This window comes from Eriocheir sinensis, unplaced genomic scaffold, assembly GCF_024679095.1.
Source record: "Eriocheir sinensis breed Jianghai 21 unplaced genomic scaffold, ASM2467909v1 Scaffold702, whole genome shotgun sequence".
NCBI classification, from domain to species: Eukaryota; Metazoa; Arthropoda; class Malacostraca; order Decapoda; family Varunidae; genus Eriocheir; species Eriocheir sinensis.
The window spans coordinates 99,857-121,113 of NW_026112057.1; the positions used below are offsets into that span (position 1 = coordinate 99,857).

Genomic DNA, 21,257 nt, shown 5'->3' on the forward strand with positions numbered 1-21,257 from the left:
AACTACCCTGGAAATGCCCAAAACTCTTACGAAAGCCTTGTTCTAATATGTGTTTCTAGGTTCACAGTACAGAAGATGGGTCACACTACCAGAAGGGTCATGAAACTACCCCTGGAAATGCCCAAAACTCTTACAAAAGCCTTGTCAAATATGTGTTTCTAGGTTCACAGTACAGAAGAAGGGTCACACTACCAGAAGGGTCATCAAACTACCCTGAAATGCCCAAAACTCTTACAAAGCCTTGTCAAATATGTGTTTCTAGGTTCACAGTACAGAAGAAGGGTCACACTACCAGAAGGGTCATCAAACTACCCTGAAATGCCCAAAACTCTTACGAAAGCCTTGTCAAATATGTGTTTCTAGGTTCACAGTACAGAAAGGTCACACTACCAGAAGGGTCATCAAACTACCCCTGGAAATGCCCAAAACTCTTACGAAAGCCTTGTCAAATATGTGTTTCTAGGTTCACAGTACAGAAGAAGGGTCACACTACCAGAAGGGTCATCAAACTACCCCTGGAAATGCCCAAAACTCTTACGAAAGCCTTGTTAAATATGTGTTTCTAGGTTCACAGTACAGAAGATGGGTCACACTACCAGAAGGGTCATCAAACTACCCCTGGAAATGCCCAAAACTCTTACGAAAGCCTTGTTAAATATGTGTTTCTAGGTTCACAGTACAGAAGAAGGGTCACACTACCAGAAGGGTCATCAAACTACCCCTGGAAATGCCCAAAACTCTTACGAAAGCCTTGTCAAATGCGTGTTTCTAGGTTCACAGTACAGAAGATGGGTCACACTACCAGAAGGGTCATCAAACTACTCCTGGAAATGCCCAAAACTCTTACGAAAGCCTTGTTAAATATGTGTTTCTAGGTTCACAGTACAGAAGAAGGGTCACACTACCAGAAGGGTCATCAAACTACCCCTGGAAATGCCCAAAACTCTTACGAAAGCCTTGTCAAATGCGTGTTTCTAGGTTCACAGTACAGAAGATGGGTCACACTACCAGAAGGGTCATCAAACTACCCCTGGAAATGCCCAAAACTCTTACGAAAGCCTTGTTAAATATGTGTTTCTAGGTTCACAGTACAGAAGAAGGGTCACACTACCAGAAGGGTCATCAAACTACCCCTGGAAATGCCCAAAACTCTTACGAAAGCCTTGTTAAATATGTGTTTCTAGGTTCACAGTACAGAAGATGGGTCACACTACCAGAAGGGTCATGAAACTACCCCTGGAAATGCCCAAAACTCTTACGAAAGCCTTGTTAAATATGTGTTTCTAGGTTCACAGTACAGAAGAAGGGTCACACTACCAGAAGGGTCATCAAACTACCCCTGGAAATGCCCAAAACTCTTACGAAAGCCTTGTCAAATGCGTGTTTCTAGGTTCACAGTACAGAAGATGGGTCACACTACCAGAAGGGTCATGAAACTACCCCTGGAAATGCCCAAAACTCTTACGAAAGCCTTGTTAAATATGTGTTTCTAGGTTCACAGTACAGAAGGGTCACACTACCAGAAGGGTCATCAAACTACCCATGGAAATGCCCAAAACTACTAAAGCCTTGTCAAATTTGTGTTTCTAGGTTCACAGTACAGAAGATGGGTCACACTACCAGAAGGGTCATCAAACTACCCCTGGAAATGCCCAAAACTCTTACGAAAGCCTTGTTAAATATGTGTTTCTAGGTTCACAGTACAGAAGAAGGGTCACACTACCAGAAGGGTCATGAAACTACCCCTGGAAATGCCCAAAACTCTTACGAAAGCCTTGTCAAATATGTGTTTCTAGGTTCACAGTACAGAAGATGGGTCACACTACCAGAAGGGTCATGAAACTACCCCTGGAAATGCCCAAAACTCTTACAAAAGCCTTGTCATATATGTGTTTCTAGGTTCACAGTACAGAAGAAGGGTCACACTACCAGAAGGGTCATCAAACTACCCCTGGAAATGCCCAAAACTCTTACGAAAGCCTTGTTAAATATGTGTTTCTAGGTTCACAGTACAGAAGAAGGGTCACACTACCAGAAGGGTCATCAAACTACCCCTGGAAATGCCCAAAACTCTTACGAAAGCCTTGTTAAATATGTGTTTCTAGGTTCACAGTACAGAAGAAGGGTCACACTACCAGAAGGGTCATCAAACTACCCCTGGAAATGCCCAAAACTCTTACGAAAGCCTTGTTAAATATGTGTTTCTAGGTTCACAGTACAGAAGATGGGTCACACTACCAGAAGGGTCATGAAACTACCCTGAAATGCCCAAAACTCTTACGAAAGCCTTGTCAAATATGTGTTTCTAGGTTCACAGTACAGAAGAAGGGTCACACTACCAGAAGGGTCATCAAACTACCCTGGAAATGCCCAAAACTCTTACGAAAGCCTTGTCAAATATGTGTTTCTAGGTTCACAGTACAGAAGAAGGGTCACACTACCAGAAGGGTCATCAAACTACCCCTGAAATGCCCAAAACTCTTACTAAAGCCTTCTAAAATATGTGTTTCTAGGTTCACAGTACAGAAGAAGGGTCACACTACCAGAAGGGTCATCAAACTACCCCTGAAATGCCCAAAACTCTTACGAAAGCCTTGTAAAATATGTGTTTCTAGGTTCACAGTACAGAAGATGGGTCACACTACCAGAAGGGTCATCAAACTACCCTGAAATGCCCAAAACTCTTACGAAAGCCTTGGCAAATATGTGTTTCTAAGTTCACAGTACAGAAGATGGGTCACACGACCAGAAGGGTCATCATACTACCCCTGAAATGCCCAAAACTCTTACGAAAGCCTTGTCAAATTGGTGTTTCTAGGTTCACAGTACAGAAGAAGGGTCACACTACCAGAAGGGTCATCAAACTACCCTGAAATGCCCAAAACTCTTACGAAAGCCTTGTTAAATATGTGTTTCTAGGTTCACAGTACAGAAGAAGGGTCACACTACCAGAAGGGTCATCAAACTACCCTGGAAATGCCCAAAACTCTTACGAAAGCCTTGTCAATATGTGTTTCTAGGTTCACAGTACAGAAGAAGGGTCACACTACCAGAAGGGTCATCAAACTACCCTGAAATGCCCAAAACTCTTACGAAAGCCTTGTCAAATGCGTGTTTCTAGGTTCACAGTACAGAAGATGGGTCACACTACCAGAAGGGTCATCAAACTACCCCTGGAAATGCCCAAAACTCTTACGAAAGCCTTGTCAAATATGTGTTTCTAGGTTCACAGTACAGAAGGGTCACACTACCAGAAGGGTCATCAAACTACCCCTGGAAATGCCCAAAACTCTTACGAAAGCCTTGTCAAATATGTGTTTCTAGGTTCACAGTACAGAAGAAGGGTCACACTACCAGAAGGGTCATCAAACTACCCCTGGAAATGCCCAAAACTCTTACGAAAGCCTTGTCAAATATGTGTTTCTAGGTTCACAGTACAGAAGATGGGTCACACTACCAGAAGGGTCATCAAACTACCCCTAGAAATGCCCAAAACTCTTACGAAAGCCTTGTCAAATATGTGTTTCTAGGTTCACAGTACAGAAGAAGGGTCACACTACCAGAAGGGTCATCAAACTACCCCTGGAAATGCCCAAAACTCTTACGAAAGCCTTGTCAAATATGTGTTTCTAGGTTCACAGTACAGAAGAAGGGTCACACTACCAGAAGGGTCATCAAACTACCCTGAAATGCCCAAAACTCTTACGAAAGCCTTGTCAAATATGTTTTTCTAGGTTCACAGTACAGAAGAAGGGTCACACTACCAGAAGGGTCATCAAACTACCCCTGAAATGCCCAAAACTCTTACGAAAGCCTTGTCAAATATGTGTTTCTAGGTTCACAGTACAGAAGAAGGGTCACACTACCAGAAGGGTCATCAAACTACCCCTGAAATGCCCAAAACTCTTACGAAAGCCTTGTCAAATATGTGTTTCTAGGTTCACAGTACAGAAGAAGGGTCACACTACCAGAAGGGTCATCAAACTACCCTGAAATGCCCAAAACTCTTACGAAAGCCTTGTCAAATATGTGTTTCTAGGTTCACAGTACAGAAGAAGGGTCACACTACCAGAAGGGTCATCAAACTACCCTGAAATGCCCAAAACTCTTACGAAAGCCTTGTCAAATATGTGTTTCTAGGTTCACAGTACAGAAGAAGGGTCACACTACCAGAAGGGTCATCAAACTACCCCTGCAAATGCCCAAAACTCTTACGAAAGCCTTGTCAAATATGTGTTTCTAGGTTCACAGTACAGAAGATGGGTCACACTACCAGAAGGGTCATCAAACTACCCTGAAATGCCCAAAACTCTTACGAAAGCCTTGTTAAATATGTGTTTCTAAGTTCACAGTACAGAAGGGTCACACTACCAGAAGGGTCATCAAACTACCCATGGAAATGCCCAAAACTCTTACGAAAGCCTTGTAAAATAAGTGTTTCTAGGTTCACAGTACAGAAGAAGGGTCACACTACCAGAAGGGTCATCAAACTACCCCTGGAAATGCCCAAAACTCTTACGAAAGCCTTGTTAAATATGTGTTTCTAGGTTCACAGTACAGAAGAAGGGTCACACTACCAGAAGGGTCATCAAACTACCCCTGGAAATGCCCAAAACTCTTACGAAAGCCTTGTGAAATATGTGTTTCTAGGTTCACAGTACAGAAGAAGGGTCACACTACCAGAAGGGTCATCAAACTACCCCTGGAAATGCCCAAAACTCTTACGAAAGCCTTGTCAAATGCGTGTTTCTAGGTTCACAGTACAGAAGAAGGGTCACACTACCAGAAGGGTCATCAAACTACCCCTGGAAATGCCCAAAACTCTTACGAAAGCCTTGTTAAATATGTGTTTCTAGGTTCACAGTACAGAAGATGGGTCACACTACCAGAAGGGTCATGAAACTACCCCTGGAAATGCCCAAAACTCTTACGAAAGCCTTGTTAAATATGTGTTTCTAGGTTCACAGTACAGAAGAAGGGTCACACTACCAGAAGGGTCATCAAACTACCCCTGGAAATGCCCAAAACTCTTACGAAAGCCTTGTCAAATATGTGTTTCTAGGTTCACAGTACAGAAGAAGGGTCACACTACCAGAAGGGTCATCAAACTACCCCTGGAAATGCCCAAAACTCTTACGAAAGCCTTGTCAAATATGTGTTTCTAGGTTCACAGTACAGAAGGGTCACACTACCAGAAGGGTCATGAAACTACCCCTGGAAATGCCCAAAACTCTTACAAAAGCCTTGTCAAATATGTGTTTCTAGGTTCACAGTACAGAAGAAGGGTCACACTACCAGAAGGGTCATCAAACTACCCCTGGAAATGCCCAAAACTCTTACGAAAGCCTTGTCAAATATGTGTTTCTAGGTTCACAGTACAGAAGAAGGGTCACACTACCAGAAGGGTCATCAAACTACTCCTGGAAATGCCCAAAACTCTTACGAAAGCCTTGTTAAATATGTGTTTCTAGGTTCACAGTACAGAAGATGGGTCACACTACCAGAAGGGTCATGAAACTACCCCTGGAAATGCCCAAAACTCTTACGAAAGCCTTGTTAAATATGTGTTTCTAGGTTCACAGTACAGAAGAAGGGTCACACTACCAGAAGGGTCATCAAACTACACCATGAAATGCCCAAAACTCTTACGAAAGCCTTGATAAATTAGTGTTTCTAGGTTCACAGTACAGAAGAAGGGTCACACTACCAGAAGGGTCATCAAACTACACCTTGAAATGCCCAAAACTCTTACGAAAGCCTTGTCAAATATGTGTTTCTAGGTTCACAGTACAGAAGAAGGGTCACACTACCAGAAGGGTCATCAAACTACCCCTGGAAATGCCCAAAACTCTTACGAAAGCCTTGTCAAATATGTGTTTCTAGGTTCACAGTACAGAAGAAGGGTCACACTACCAGAAGGGTCATCAAACTACCCCTGGAAATGCCCAAAACTCTTACGAAAGCCTTGTCAAATATGTGTTTCTAGGTTCACAGTACAGAAGATGGGTCACACTACCAGAAGGGTCATCAAACTACTCCTGGAAATGCCCAAAACTCTTACGAAAGCCTTGTCAAATGCGTGTTTCTAGGTTCACAGTACAGAAGAAGGGTCACACTACCAGAAGGGTCATGAAACTACCCCTGAAATGCCCAAAACTCTTACGAAAGCCTTGTCAAATATGTGTTTCTAGGTTCACAGTACAGAAGATGGTCACACTACCAGCCGGGTCATCAAACTCCCCCTTGAAAGGCCCAAAACTCTTACGAAAGCCTTGTTAAATATGTGTTTCTAGGTTCACAGTACAGAAGAAGGGTCACACTACCAGAAGGGTCATCAAACTACCCCTGGAAATGCCCAAAACTCTTACGAAAGCCTTGTCAAATGCGTGTTTCTAGGTTCACAGTACAGAAGAAGGGTCACACTACCAGAAGGGTCATCAAACTACCCCTGGAAATGCCCAAAACTCTTACGAAAGCCTTGTCAAATATGTGTTTCTAGGTTCACAGTACAGAAGATGGGTCACACTACCAGAAGGGTCATCAAACTACCCCTGGAAATGCCCAAAACTCCTACGAAAGCCTTGTCAAATATGTGTTTCTAGGTTCACAGTACAGAAGGGTCATCAAACTACCCCTGGAAATGCCCAAAACTCCTACGAAAGCCTTGTCAAATATGTGTTTCTAGGTTCACAGTACAGAAGAAGGGTCACACTACCAGAAGGGTCATCAAACTACCCCTGGAAATGCCCAAAACTCTTACGAAAGCCTTGTCAAATATGTGTTTCTAGGTTCACAGTACAGAAGAAGGGTCACACTACCAGAAGGGTCATCAAACTACCCCTGGAAATGCCCAAAACTCTTACGAAAGCCTTGTCAAATATGTGTTTCTAGGTTCACAGTACAGAAGATGGGTCACACTACCAGAAGGGTCATGAAACTACCCCTGGAAATGCCCAAAACTTTTACAAAAGCCTTGTCAAATATGTGTTTCTAGGTTCACGGTACAGAAGAAGGGTCACACTACCAGAAGGGTCATCAAACTACCCCTGGAAATGCCCAAACTCTTACGAAAGCCTTGTTAAATATGTGTTTCTAAGTTCACAGTACAGAAGGGTCACACTACCAGAAGGGTCATCAAACTACCCCTGGAAATGCCCAAAACTCTTACGAAAGCCTTGTCAAATATGTGTTTCTAGGTTCACAGTACAGAAGAAGGGTCACACTACCAGAAGGGTCATCAAACTACCCCTGAAATGCCCAAAACTCGTACGAAAGCCTTGTCAAATATGTGTTTCTAGGTTCACAGTACAGAAGATGGGTCACACTACCAGAAGGGTCATCAAACTACCCCTGGAAATGCCCAAAACTCTTACGAAAGCCTTGGCAAATATGTGTTTCTAAGTTCACAGTACAGAAGATGGGTCACACTACCAGAAGGGTCATCAAACTACCCCTGGAAATGCCCAAAACTCTTACGAAAGCCTTGTCAAATATGTGTTTCTAGGTTCACAGTACAGAAGAAGGGTCACACTACCAGAAGGGTCATCAAACTACCCTGAAATGCCCAAAACTCTTACTAAAGCCTTGTAAAATATGTGTTTCTAGGTTCACTGTACAGAAGATGGGTCAAACTACCAGAAGGGTCATCAAACTACCCCTGAAATGCCCAAAACTCTTACGAAAGCCTTGTTAAATATGTGTTTCTAGGTTCACAGTACAGAAAAAGGGTCACACTACCAGAAGGGTCATCAAACTACACCTGGAAATGCCCAAAACTCTTACGAAAGCCTTGTCAATTATGTGTTTCTAGGTTCACAGTACAGAAGATGGGTCACACTACCAGAAGGGTCATCAAACTACTCCTGGAAATGCCCAAAACTCTTACGAAAGCCTTGTCAAATATGTGTTTCTAGGTTCACAGTACAGAAGAAGGGTCACACTACCAGAAGGGTCATCAAACTACCCCTGAAATGCCCAAAACTCTTACGAAAGCCTTGTCAAATATGTGTTTCTAGGTTCACAGTACAGAAGAAGGGTCACACTACCAGAAGGGTCATCAAACTACCCTGAAATGCCCAAAACTCTTACGAAAGCCTTGTCAATATGTGTTTCTAGGTTCACAGTACAGAAGAAGGGTCACACTACCAGAAGGGTCATCAAACTACCCTGAAATGCCCAAAACTCTTACGAAAGCCTTGTCAAATATGTGTTTCTAGGTTCACAGTACAGAAGAAGGGTCACACTACCAGAAGGGTCATCAAACTACCCCTGAAATGCCCAAAACTCTTACGAAAGCCTCAGCAAATATGTGTTTCTAGGTTCACAGTACAGAAGAAGGGTCACACTACCAGAAGGGTCATCAAACTACCCTGAAATGCCCAAAACTCTTACGAAAGCCTTGTCAAATATGTGTTTCTAGGTTCACAGTACAGAAGAAGGGTCACACTACCAGAAGGGTCATCAAACTACCCTGGAAATGCCCAAAACTCTTACGAAAGCCTTGTCAAATATGTGTTTCTAGGTTCACAGTACAGAAGAAGGGTCACACTACCAGAAGGGTCATCAAACTACCCTGAAATGCCCAAAACTCTTACGAAAGCCTTGTCAAATATGTGTTTCTAGGTTCACAGTACAGAAGAAGGGTCACACTACCAGAAGGGTCATCAAACTACCCTGAAATGCCCAAAACTCTTACGAAAGCCTTGTCAAATATGTGTTTCTAGGTTCACAGTACAGAAGAAGGGTCACACTACCAGAAGGGTCATCAAACTACCCTGGAAATGCCCAAAACTCTTACGAAAGCCTTGTCAAATATGTGTTTCTAGGTTCACAGTACAGAAGAAGGGTCACACTACCAGAAGGGTCATCAAACTACCCTGAAATGCCCAAAACTCTTACGAAAGCCTTGTCAAATATGTGTTTCTAGGTTCACAGTACAGAAGAAGGGTCACACTACCAGAAGGGTCATCAAACTACCCCTGAAATGCCCAAAACTCTTACGAAAGCCTTGTCAAATATGTGTTTCTAGGTTCACAGTACAGAAGAAGGGTCACACTACCAGAAGGGTCATCAAACTACCCCTGAAATGCCCAAAACTCTTACGAAAGCCTTGTCAAATATGTGTTTCTAGGTTCACAGTACAGAAGAAGGGTCACACTACCAGAAGGGTCATCAAACTACCCTGAAATGCCCAAAACTCTTACGAAAGCCTTGTCAAATATGTGTTTCTAGGTTCACAGTACAGAAGAAGGGTCACACTACCAGAAGGGTCATCAAACTACCCCTGAAATGCCCAAAACTCTTACGAAAGCCTTGTCAAATATGTGTTTCTAGGTTCACAGTACAGAAGAAGGGTCACACTACCAGAAGGGTCATCAAACTACCCTGGAAATGCCCAAAACTCTTACGAAAGCCTTGTCAAATATGTGTTTCTAGGTTCACAGTACAGAAGAAGGTCACACTACCAGAAGGGTCATCAAACTACCCCTGAAATGCCCAAAACTCTTACGAAAGCCTTGTCAAATATGTGTTTCTAGGTTCACAGTACAGAAGAAGGTCACACTACCAGAAGGGTCATCAAACTACCCTGGAAATGCCCAAAACTCTTACGAAAGCCTTGTAAAATTTGTGTTTCTAGGTTCACAGTACAGAAGAAGGGTCACACTACTAGAAGGGTCATCAAACTACCCTGAAATGCCCAAAACTCTTACGAAAGCCTTGTCAAATATGTGTTTCTAGGTTCACAGTACAGAAGAAGGTCACACTACCAGAAGGGTCATCAAACTACCCTGGAAATGCCCAAAACTCTTACGAAAGCCTTGTCAAATATGTGTTTCTAGGTTCACAGTACAGAAGAAGGTCACACTACCAGAAGGGTCATCAAACTACCCCTGAAATGCCCAAAACTCTTACGAAAGCCTTGTCAAATATGTTTTTATAGTTTCAGAGTACAGAAGAAGGGTCACACTACCAGAAGGGTCATCAAACTACCCTGGAAATGCCCAAAACTCTTACGAAAGCCTTGTCAAATATGTGTTTCTAGGTTCACAGTACAGAAGAAGGGTCACACTACCAGAAGGGTCATCAAACTACCCCTGAAATGCCCAAAACTCTTACGAAAGCCTTGTCAAATATGTGTTTCTAGGTTCACAGTACAGAAGAAGGGTCACACTACCAGAAGGGTCATCAAACTACCCCTGAAATGCCCAAAACTCTTACGAAAGCCTTGTCAAATATGTGTTTCTAGGTTCACAGTACAGAAGAAGGGTCACACTACCAGAAGGGTCATCAAACTACCCCTGAAATGCCCAAAACTCTTACGAAAGCCTTGTCAAATATGTGTTTCTAGGTTCATAGTACAGAAGAAGGGTCACACTACCAGAAGGGTCATCAAACTACCCCTGAAATGCCCAAAACTCTTACGAAAGCCTTGTCAAATATGTGTTTCTAGGTTCACAGTACAGAAGAAGGGTCACACTACCAGAAGGGTCATCAAACTACCCCTGAAATGCCCAAAACTCCTACGAAAGCCTTGTCAAATATGTGTTTCTAGGTTCACAGTACAGAAGAAGGGTCATCAAAAATGCCCAAAACTCTACGAAGCCTTGTAAAATATGTGTTTCTAGGTTCACAGTACAGAAGAAGGGTCACACTACCAGAAGGGTCATCAAACTACTCCTGGAAATGCCCAAAACTCTTACGAAAGCCTTGTTAAATATGTGTTTCTAGGTTCACAGTACAGAAGAAGGGTCACACTACCAGAAGGGTCATCAAACTACCCCTGGAAATGCCCAAAACTCTTACGAAAGCCTTGTCAAATATGTGTTTCTAGGTTCACAGTACAGAAGAAGGGTCACACTACCAGAAGGGTCATCAAACTACCCTGAAATGCCCAAAACTCTTACGAAAGCCTTGTCAAATATGTGTTTCTAGGTTCACAGTACAGAAGAAGGGTCACACTACCAGAAGGGTCATCAAACTACCCCTGGAAATGCCCAAAACTCTTACGAAAGCCTTGTCAAATATGTGTTTCTAGGTTCACAGTACAGAAGAAGGGTCACACTACCAGAAGGGTCATCAAACTACCCCTGGAAATGCCCAAAACTCTTACAAAAGCCTTGTCAAATCTGATTTTCTAGGTTCACAGTACAGAAGAAGGGTCACACTACCAGAAGGGTCATCAAACTACCCCTGGAAATGCCCAAAACTCTTACGAAAGCCTTGTCAAATGCGTGTTTCTAGGTTCACAGTACAGAAGAAGGGTCACACTACCAGAAGGGTCATCAAACTACCCCTGGAAATGCCCAAAACTCTTACGAAAGCCTTGGCAAATGCGTGTTTCTAGGTTCACAGTACAGAAGAAGGGTCACACTACCAGAAGGGTCATCAAACTACTCCTGGAAATGCCCAAAACTCTTACGAAAGCCTTGTTAAATATGTGTTTCTAGGTTCACAGTACAGAAGAAGGGTCACACTACCAGAAGGGTCATCAAACTACCCCTGGAAATGCCCAAAACTCTTACGAAAGCCTTGGCAAATATGTGTTTCTAGGTTCACAGTACAGAAGAAGGGTCACACTACCAGAAGGGTCATCAAACTACCCCAGGAAATGCCCAAAACTCCTACGAAAGCCTTGTCAAGTATGTGTTTCTAGGTTCACAGTACAGAAGAAGGGTCACAGTACCAGAAGGGTCATCAAACTACCCCTGGAAATGCCCAAAACTCTTACAAAAGCCTTGGCAAATATGTGTTTCTAGGTTCACAGTACAGAAGATGGGTCACACTACCAGAAGGGTCATCAAACTACCCCTGGAAATGCCCAAAACTCCTACGAAAGCCTTGTCAAATATGTGTTTCTAGGTTCACAGTACAGAAGAAGGGTCACACTACCAGAAGGGTCATCAAACTACCCCTGGAAATGCCCAAAACTCCTACGAAAGCCTTGGCAAATATGTGTTTCTAGGTTCACAGTACAGAAGAAGGGTCACACTACCAGAAGGGTCATCAAACTACCCCTGGAAATGCCCAAAACTCTTACGAAAGCCTTGGCAAATATGTGTTTCTAGGTTCACAGTACAGAAGAAGGGTCACACTACCAGAAGGGTCATCAAACTACCCCTGGAAATGCCCAAAACTCTTACGAAAGCCTTGTCAAATATGTGTTTCTAGGTTCACAGTACAGAAGAAGGGTCACACTACCAGAAGGGTCATCAAACTACCCTGAAATGCCCAAAACTCTTAAGAAAGCCTTGTCAAATATGTGTTTCTAGGTTCAGAGTACAGAAGAAGGGTCACACTACCATAATTGTCATCAAACTACCACTGGAAATGCCCAAAACTCGTACCAAAGCCTTGGCAAATATGTGTTTCTAGGTTCACAGTACAGAAGATGGGTCACACTACCAGAAGGGTCATCAAACTATCCCTGGAAATGCCCAAAACTCTTACGAAAGCCTTGTCAAACATGTGTTTCTAGGTTCACAGTACAGAAGAAGGGTCACACTACCAGAAGGGTCATCAAACTACCCTGGAAATGCCCAAAACTCTTACGAAAGCCTTGTCAAATATGTGTTTCTAGGTTCACAGTACAGAAGAAGGGTCACACTACCAGAAGGGTCATCAAACTACCCCTGAAATGCCCAAAACTCTTACGAAAGCCTTGTCAAATATGTGTTTCTAGGTTCACAGTACAGAAGAAGGGTCACACTACCAGAAGGGTCATCAAACTACCCCTGAAATGCCCAAACTCTTACGAAAGCCTTGTCAAATATGTGTTTCTAGGTTCACAGTACAGAAGGGTCACACTACCAGAAGGGTCATCAAACTACCCCTGAAATGCCCAAAACTCTTACAAAAGCCTTGGCAAATATGTGTTTCTAGGTTCACAGTACAGAAGATGGGTCACACTACCAGAAGGGTCATCAAACTATCCCTGGAAATGCCCAAAACTCTTACGAAAGCCTTGTCAAACATGTGTTTCTAGGTTCACAGTACAGAAGAAGGGTCACACTACCAGAAGGGTCATCAAACTACCCTGAAATGCCCAAAACTCCTACGAAAGCCTTGTCAAATATGTGTTTCTAGGTTCACAGTACAGAAGAAGGGTCACACTACCAGAAGGGTCATCAAACTACCCTGAAATGCCCGAAACTCCTACGAAAGCCTTGTCAAATATGTGTTTCTAGGTTCACAGTACAGAAGAAGGGTCACACTACCAGAAGGGTCATCAAACTACCCCTGAAATGCCCAAAACTCCTACAAAGCCTTGTCAAATATGTGTTTCTAGGTTCACAGTACAGAAGGGTCACACTACCAGAAGGGTCATCAAACTACTCCTGAAATGCCCAAAACTCTTACGAAAGCCTTGTCAAATATGTGTTTCTAGGTTCACAGTACAGAAGAAGGGTCACACTACCAGAAGGGTCATCAAACTACCCCTGGAAATGCCCAAAACTCCTACGAAAGCCTTGTCAAATATGTGTTTCTAGGTTCACAGTACAGAAGAAGGGTCACACTACCAGAAGGGTCATCAAACTACCCCTGGAAATGCCCAAAACTCCTACGAAAGCCTTGTCAAATATGTGTTTCTAGGTTCACAGTACAGAAGAAGGGTCACACTACCAGAAGGGTCATCAAACTACCCTGAAATGCCCAAAACTCCTACGAAAGCCTTGTCAAATATGTGTTTCTAGGTTCACAGTACAGAAGAAGGGTCACACTACCAGAAGGGTCATCAAACTACCCCTGGAAATGCCCAAAACTCCTACAAAAGCCTTGTCAAATATGTGTTTCTAGGTTCACAGTACAGAAGGGTCATCAAACTACTCCTGGAAATGCCCAAAACTCCTACGAAAGCCTTGTCAAATATGTGTTTCTAGGTTCACAGTACAGAAGGGTCATCAAACTACTCCTGGAAATGCCCAAAACTCTTACGAAAGCCTTGTCAAATATGTGTTTCTAGGTTCACAGTACAGAAGAAGGGTCACACTACCAGAAGGGTCATCAAACTACCCCTGGAAATGCCCAAAACTCTTACGAAAGCCTTGTCAAATATGTGTTTCTAGGTTCACAGTACAGAAGAAGGGTCACACTACCAGAAGGGTCATCAAACTACCCCAGGACATTACCAAAACTCCTACTAAAGCCTTGTCAAGTATGTGTTTCTAGGTTCACAGTACAGAAGAAGGGTCACACTACCAGAAGGGTATTCAAACTACCCCTGGAAATGCCCAAAACTCTTACGAAAGCCTTGTCAAATATGTGTTTCTAGGTTCAGAGTACAGAAGAAGGGTCACACTACCAGAAGGGTCATCAAACTACCCCTGGAAATGCCCAAAAATCTTACGAAAGCCTTGTCAAATATGTGTTTCTAGGTTCACAGTACAGAAGAAGGGTCACACTACCAGAAGGGTCATCAAACTACCCCTGGAAATGCCCAAAACTCTTACGAAAGCCTTGTCAAATATGTGTTTCTAGGTTCACAGTACAGAAGAAGGGTCACACTACCAGAAGGGTCATCAAACTACCCCTGGAAATGCCCAAAACTCTTACGAAAGCCTTGTCAAGTATGTGAGCTTTGGCGTGGGAAGGTTTAAGGATGTGCCCCTAAGCAGTGGGGTGGATGAGTAGCCCCTTCAGCGTAAGCCTGGCGATGATGGGTACAATACACCTCTGGAAAGGTCACAGTGATTCTTTAATGATGCTAAATGACAGCTTGATGCACAAACACCAACAATCACATCGGGCAAACAAGACAACACATGGATACCACACTAACTCACACACCCGGAGAAGCAACACATGTGCAGACGTGTCTTTAATTTGTTGAGTTACCAGTGTTCAGAGGTGACTGATGTGTTGTAGAGTGTGTCTAGGAAAGCCTGAAGGGACTTGTGAAGGCCTCAGTGCTGATGTATGCACAACTCTGGGTGACCATGTTTGCCGTGGTGCCGAGGGAAGGAGAAGGACTGTAAGCTGCTGCAGGGACAGGCTTTGTCAATGGAGCCAGATAGAAATAACAAATTCAATGCAAATAAAAGCAATGGATAGAAAAGGCAGGAAAAAGGTGCTTGAAGGATATACAAAAAGAGATTTCTGTATATTAATGCAGCGAGGTGGCCTGGACAGGAAAATAAACCAGTCCAAATCCTAAAATTAATGTAAAGACAAGTTTGACAGAGTGAGACACACAGACAGAACCCTGTGAGTGCAACTCATTTCCTGTTTACCACAACCAGGAATATAAACAAGTATACACACACACACACACACACACACACACCTCATTGATGTCAGCATCCCTGTACTCCTTGGCAGGCTCCAGGGAGTCCTCCTCCAGGGGTGGTCCAGCGTGAAGGAGGGAGCCTGGGAGAGGTGTCTCGTCAAGCTTTGAAGCAATCCCAAAAATGTGAGCATTCCCCTGTTTGAGACAGGGAATCAGTGACCTCCATGAGACGCTGAACACTACGGACATGCTTAAGCTGAGTCGAGACACTGTACGTGTCGTTAATTTTGCCAATTTTTATGAAACTGATTTGATGCATGACCATCATATAAGTTTTGCATATACACTTACATCCACTATGCTGTTCAAGTGGCTTTGTTCAATATATACAAATGTTTATCTAAAATAATAATATAAGAAACTGTTGTGCTGGAAATGTCTTCAGCCAGACACAATGATCATTTTGTAAACTGAGAGCCAGCTGGTGCACATACATCATGCATGACACACACACACACACACACAAAGACATAAATAAACATAGCTTCCCGCAAAGAAATATAGAGGTTTGGAACAGACTAAGTGAGGATGTAGTATTGGCGAGAAGTGTGCAAAGCTTTAAGGAAAAGTTGAATAAATGTAGATACGGATATGGGACCACACCAGTGTAAAGCCCAGCCCTGTAAAACTACAACAAGGTAAATACAACAACTAACTAAATACACACACACACACACACACACACATTTTTTTCACAACAATTTGACTCAATCAATATTCATGATTTCACTATAATGCTTGCTCAAGGGAATGCAAATTTGTCGAGTTCTTCAAACAATAAATTTCTAAGCGCATTCTACATTAATCTCACTATGTTACTGTTGGATATATTATTTAAAAAAAAAAAGATTTTTTAGAGGCATGAGCGACGGCCGAAGAGAAAGGAATGCATGAGACTGGTGTCTATTAATGGTTAAGGTGGTGAGGAAAAGAGGAAAGTAATGATTGAAAATTTTGTAAATGGTAGAGTGGATGTGTTGGGAGTGACTGAAACACATAGTTGAGGAACTGGTGTGAGTGATGGCAGGGGAGGGTGTGCCTGGGGGGTTGTATGGACGGGGATGGATGAGAAGTATGGAGGCAGGAAGTGTTGTGATGTCTGAAAGAGTGTGGAGACTGATTATGGTTGGAAGGGATCAAGAATTGTGTGGCTGAAAGGAAAAGTAGGTTTAGAAAAGTATGCATGGGTGTGTATTTATGCACCAGTAAATGTGAGGAGTAAAAAAGGACTGAGAGAAAGGGAAGCTTTTTGGGAGGAAGTGAATGCATGTTTGAACAGTTTTGAGAAAGAAAGGAAACTTATTATGATGGGAGATATGAATGTGTGATGAATGTGTGATGGATGTGGTGGGAAAATGGGGGAGGCTCGTGGTTCAAAGTGCCATTTCTGTGAGGTCCAGGCCAGTCTGGGAAGGCTGCGTGGCACTGACCTGAGGGTGTCACAGGCTGACCTGAGGGTGTGGAGCCTGGCTGGGGCTGCCTTGCGGCTGGTGTGGGGGAGTGTAGCCGTGGCAGGAGGTGTTCTGGTGTGTGGGGCGCCGCGCCTGGCCAGCGTGGGGCTGAGGGTGTCACACGCGGCCTGATTGTTTACATGTAGATCCTGATGATGATGATGATGATGTTCTTGCCTTTGTCTTTGCAACGGCGTCTCCGATACTTCTTCAAAGATTTGTCGCCTAGTATCACAACGGGCCCTTGTCCGAAGACGGCGGCCGTCAGGAGGGAAAACATTGCTCCCTCCTTGCACGGGGGAGCACCGGCCATTGCTGGAGGCAGGACGTGCCGACAGACCGACTCTATTGGCGATCGAAATCGATCTAGCCGAGCAAGTCTGCCTGTCGACGAGGACTGGCGTACGCAAGGACACCCCAAAAGGCTACTACTGCCATATCTCAAAACCACAATGAGTTTGGTCCATTAGCCTAATATTGTAGAAATACTTGAAGTAAACGAGTTTTATCTTAAGTAGTATAAATTGATTGATTGTTCATTGTTGCGTTTAACAACAAAGGAGAAGGGAGGAACATGCCATCCCAGGCATTGTGATTATATAACACACGGAAATAATCGTTCCTTAATTACCTCCTTCGATATCAGACAAACATTTCTCGTAATGTTGCTGACACTCTGCGTCAGCACTCAAAAGTTGTTTTGCGCAGACTCGATCAGCTTCTCGTACAGCTTATCTTGTGGCTCCCACAAGCATCTAGGCTTCTTCTATAGCGTCTTCCATTTAGCGTAACCCGTTTCTGGGTCGTGATCTGTAGAGTCCCTCATAGAGCCCCGACAACCTAAGATTTGGACGCCATTATTGGCCCTGTGTTTTCGCCGCGCTTTTCAAACACTAGCACTAGCGGCGAAAACAGGGCCAATAATGGCGTCCAAATCTTAGGCTGTCGGGACTCTATCTATCAAGGGACTCTACAGATCACGACCCAGAAACGGGTTACGCTAAATGGAAGACGCTCTAGTAATGCAGCACCTCGGCCTCCCGGCTCCATCCTGTTGTCTGGCATTTCTTGTTTTATAGGCGCCGACATGTTGTACTCAGCCGGCAGCACAAGACGGACGCAGAAGAAGGGTTCCAGACCAGACCAGACCAAAAATGCTGTATTGCCGAGATAAAACAAAGAAAGAGAGAGAGGAAGATGCAGTGTTAAGGGAAGAGCTACAAGGGAAGAGAAGGGAGGGAGGCAAATGGATAATAAAGAGAGGCAGGGTTGTGAGGGAGGCTGAGAATCAAGGTTGGGAATGAGATGGGGAGAGAGGGGAAGAAAAGGGGAGGGGAAGTATTGGCAGCAGTGAAAGTTTTGAATGTGCAGGCTTAACTAAAATAAGGGGAAGGAAGTGGAGGAATTAGTCAAGGGCAACAGTATAGTTTGTTTAACGGAAACCCAGAAAAAATGTACGGAGGGTAATTTTGGCGATAATTTTGAAGTCTTAGACAGTATGAGAGAGGAAAAGGACAGAAGGGGAGGAGGACTCATGACTATTTACAGAAAAGGAAAAGGAACAACATTATGTGAAATAGGAACAAAATGTACGGATGTTTTACACACAATAGGAAAAATAGGAAAATGGGAGGTTAGATTAGTGTTAGTATACTTTAGTGTTAGTGGTGTAGAGAGAAACAGGGAAATAACACAAGAAATAGAAAAAATAATAGAGGAAAATTCAGAGCCTTTGATGATAATGGGTGACTTTAATAGACATGTGGGGTTCAAGGGAACACAAAAAGTAAACAGGAATGGGGAAGTGATTATACAATGGATGGGAAAATATGGATTGATTATGTTAAATGATGACGAGAGGTGTGAGGGAGAAGTGACAGGGAGCCGAGATGGACAGCAGAGCGTAATAGACTATGTATTGGTGACATACAAGGTGTACAATAGGTTCCATAAAATGAAGTTAGATGAAAAAAAGGAAGAATATGACCTTTCAGACCATAACCTGATAGAGGTGGAATTAAGGGTAAAAGAAGAAAAGAGGGAGTTCAAGAAAAATGCTTGGATTGAGAGGGAGTACTATTGTTATGCCGGACGTGTTACTTGGGTTCCGTGTAGCAGGAGTTTATGTAGGAGATAGAACTAAGATAGAGATAGATAAAGAAGAGGAGGAGACAGAAATAGAAGTGACCAGTGGGATTAGACAGGGATGTACTGCCTCAACTACACTGTTTAAGATGATTACTTTTGTAACGGTCCGAATGTGAATGAACGAGAGAATGTGAGTAAGTCAGTGAGTAACAAGAGTGAGTAAGTGTAAGAGTGCATGAATGAATGAGAGAATGTGAGTAAGTCGGTGAGTGACAGTGAGTAAGTGTGAGCGAGTGGGAGCGTGAGTGAGTGAATGAGTGAAAGAGTGAATGGGTAGCTGAGGAATATATGTGCGTAAAAGGTTATAAGATAACACGGCGAGCGAATGAGCGGATATATGAACGAGTTACTGAAATCCCTCATCTCGAAGCCTCGAACCCCTCTAAGAAACCAATAACTAGTTAGTTAGGTAGGGTTTGATTGTAATGCCGAGAGGGAGTCACGTGAAGAAGGGGGAGGAGCTTAGCGAGGAGGAGAGGCGAGAAGGCGAGGACAAGGAGACCCACGAGTCAGTGAGGAGGAAGGACGAGAAGCTGGGTAGACTTGAGGCGAGCACCACGGCAGCAAGGCCAGAAGCGGGAGAGAGGTGACCGGAGACGAGCACCACGGCAGCAAGCCAGAAGCTTGGAGAACGTACACACCACCCACGGCCTACTGTGTGAGGCGGGCTAGCAGGAGACGAGCAGCAGCCCTAGCAAGGAACGGCAGCGAGTTGGAGTTGGAGTTGAGAGCGGTGTCCACCTCTCCACTCCGCCCCCCCCGAAAAACCACCCACGGCCTGCGGGGTGAGACGGACTACAGGATGGGAACTTGTATGGCGGGGTAACCTGCCCCTCGACTGTCCTGGGGGCTCCAATACCACTGCCCCCAAGCTGCTCCCTACATCAAAGGGCGCCCGCCTCTCCACACCACCCGAGCCGCTCCATCTCTACATCAAGCGGCGCCCGTCTGTCCATCACCAGGATCGCCCATTCCCATCGTGGACGTCCTCTGCCGAGCCAGACACTCACGCAGCTCCTCCTCCTCCGCATCCAGCAACTACAGAGCTAAGCATTCTGTGTATTCCCCAAATCTCCCCTTGTGCCGGTAGTTAGCTAGTTTAGAGGCCTACAGCCTGTCGGTCATTCATTTTTGTTCATATTTTTTATTAGCACTCCGCTAACCTTTAAAGTAAACCAAATACATATTTATATCTAACCTTACCGAGTGTTATCATTTGGAGCCTGTTTTGCTGCTCATTGGAAATTACTGAACCATACACACATCCCCTCCATAGTACATAATCACCATCCAATTTCTTAATGCTGTCTCAAAAAGTGGTTCCCACGGAAATCCTCCCACCCTCCATAATTAACCACGCAAGTAACGCCCTTCTGGTCACAAACTTCGGAACGAGTGCTCACTTGTCCTGAGGCCTTAACATCCGGGACCAGCGCTCGACAACTACCACGCTACCACATACCATTCACTACCCTAGTGGTTGTCATAATCAAGGGATGTAGCTTTATTTATTTAATTTATTATTTTTTTTTTCTCTATTTTCCACGCTACACTTTTAAAATAATTCATGAGCTAGAGGAGCTAGAATGTGGGTACAAAGATGAGGCGTTCAGGATTACCTCACTCTTCTTTGCAGATGATGGCATGCTTTTGGCAAATAGTGTAGGGGAAGCAGTACTACAGGGGATAGAGAAGATGGAGACTATAGCTAAAGAATATGGACTAGAAGTAAATAAGCAGAAAAGCAATAGTATCATTTTTAATATGGAAAACAAACCAGAAAATATAGGGGGCATTAGTGTTGGGGATAGAATTAAATATTTAGGAATAATAGTCAATGACAAGAGGAACTGTTTTCAAATGCAAAAGGAAGAAATGTTCAGGAAAGCGAGAAGGCTAGCAAATATGACATACAAAGGAATTGAAAAGAGCTGTTCAAGAATGTTAATAGGAAAGACTTATTGGAAAAATGTTGCACTGCCATCCATCCTGTACGGGGTAAATATAATAAACATCACAAAGACATATATGAAAAAGTTGCAGGGGATAGAGAATGAGGTGTACAGGAAGATTTTGAGGGCACCAATGTATGCACAGGAAGCAGCACTCAGGGGGGAGATAGGAAGCTCCAGTGTTAAAAACAGGATAAGGGAGGGACAGTGGAAGCACTTAAGGTATGTTCTTGTGGAAGGAAACGATTTGGTGAGAAGGGTGGGAGAGGAGACGATAGAGAAGAGACAGAGTATATATATATAGGTGGGTGAAGGATTTGTTGAATGAACTGAGAGCAACTGAGGGACTGAGTGTGAGTGTGAGGAATGAGACAAAGGAGAGTATAAAGCAGAGAATGAGAGAGCTGGATACAAGAGAGTGGA

The 21,257-nt window shown here is 43.7% G+C and overlaps 1 long non-coding RNA gene across 19 annotated transcripts; it reads left to right on the forward strand.

Moving 5' to 3' along the window:
• The first annotated feature begins 386 nt into the window (after positions 1-386).
• Positions 387-13,631, forward strand: LOC126994005 (uncharacterized). 19 transcript variants are annotated; one of them, XR_007748705.1, is made up of 7 exons: positions 387-566; positions 670-772; positions 876-978; positions 1,185-1,493; positions 1,900-2,208; positions 4,445-4,650; positions 13,385-13,631. It is a non-coding gene; the product is annotated as an uncharacterized LOC126994005 (long non-coding RNA). The 19 variants fall into 19 exon arrangements; XR_007748709.1 differs by lacking the exons at positions 387-566; positions 670-772; positions 876-978; positions 13,385-13,631 and adding exons at positions 1,003-1,184; positions 4,651-4,856; positions 11,448-11,621 and having other exon boundaries at positions 1,288-1,493; positions 4,445-4,547; XR_007748710.1 differs by lacking the exons at positions 387-566; positions 670-772; positions 876-978; positions 13,385-13,631 and adding exons at positions 1,003-1,184; positions 4,651-4,856; positions 10,729-10,837 and having other exon boundaries at positions 1,288-1,493; positions 4,445-4,547.
• The last annotated feature ends 7,626 nt before the right edge of the window (positions 13,632-21,257 follow it).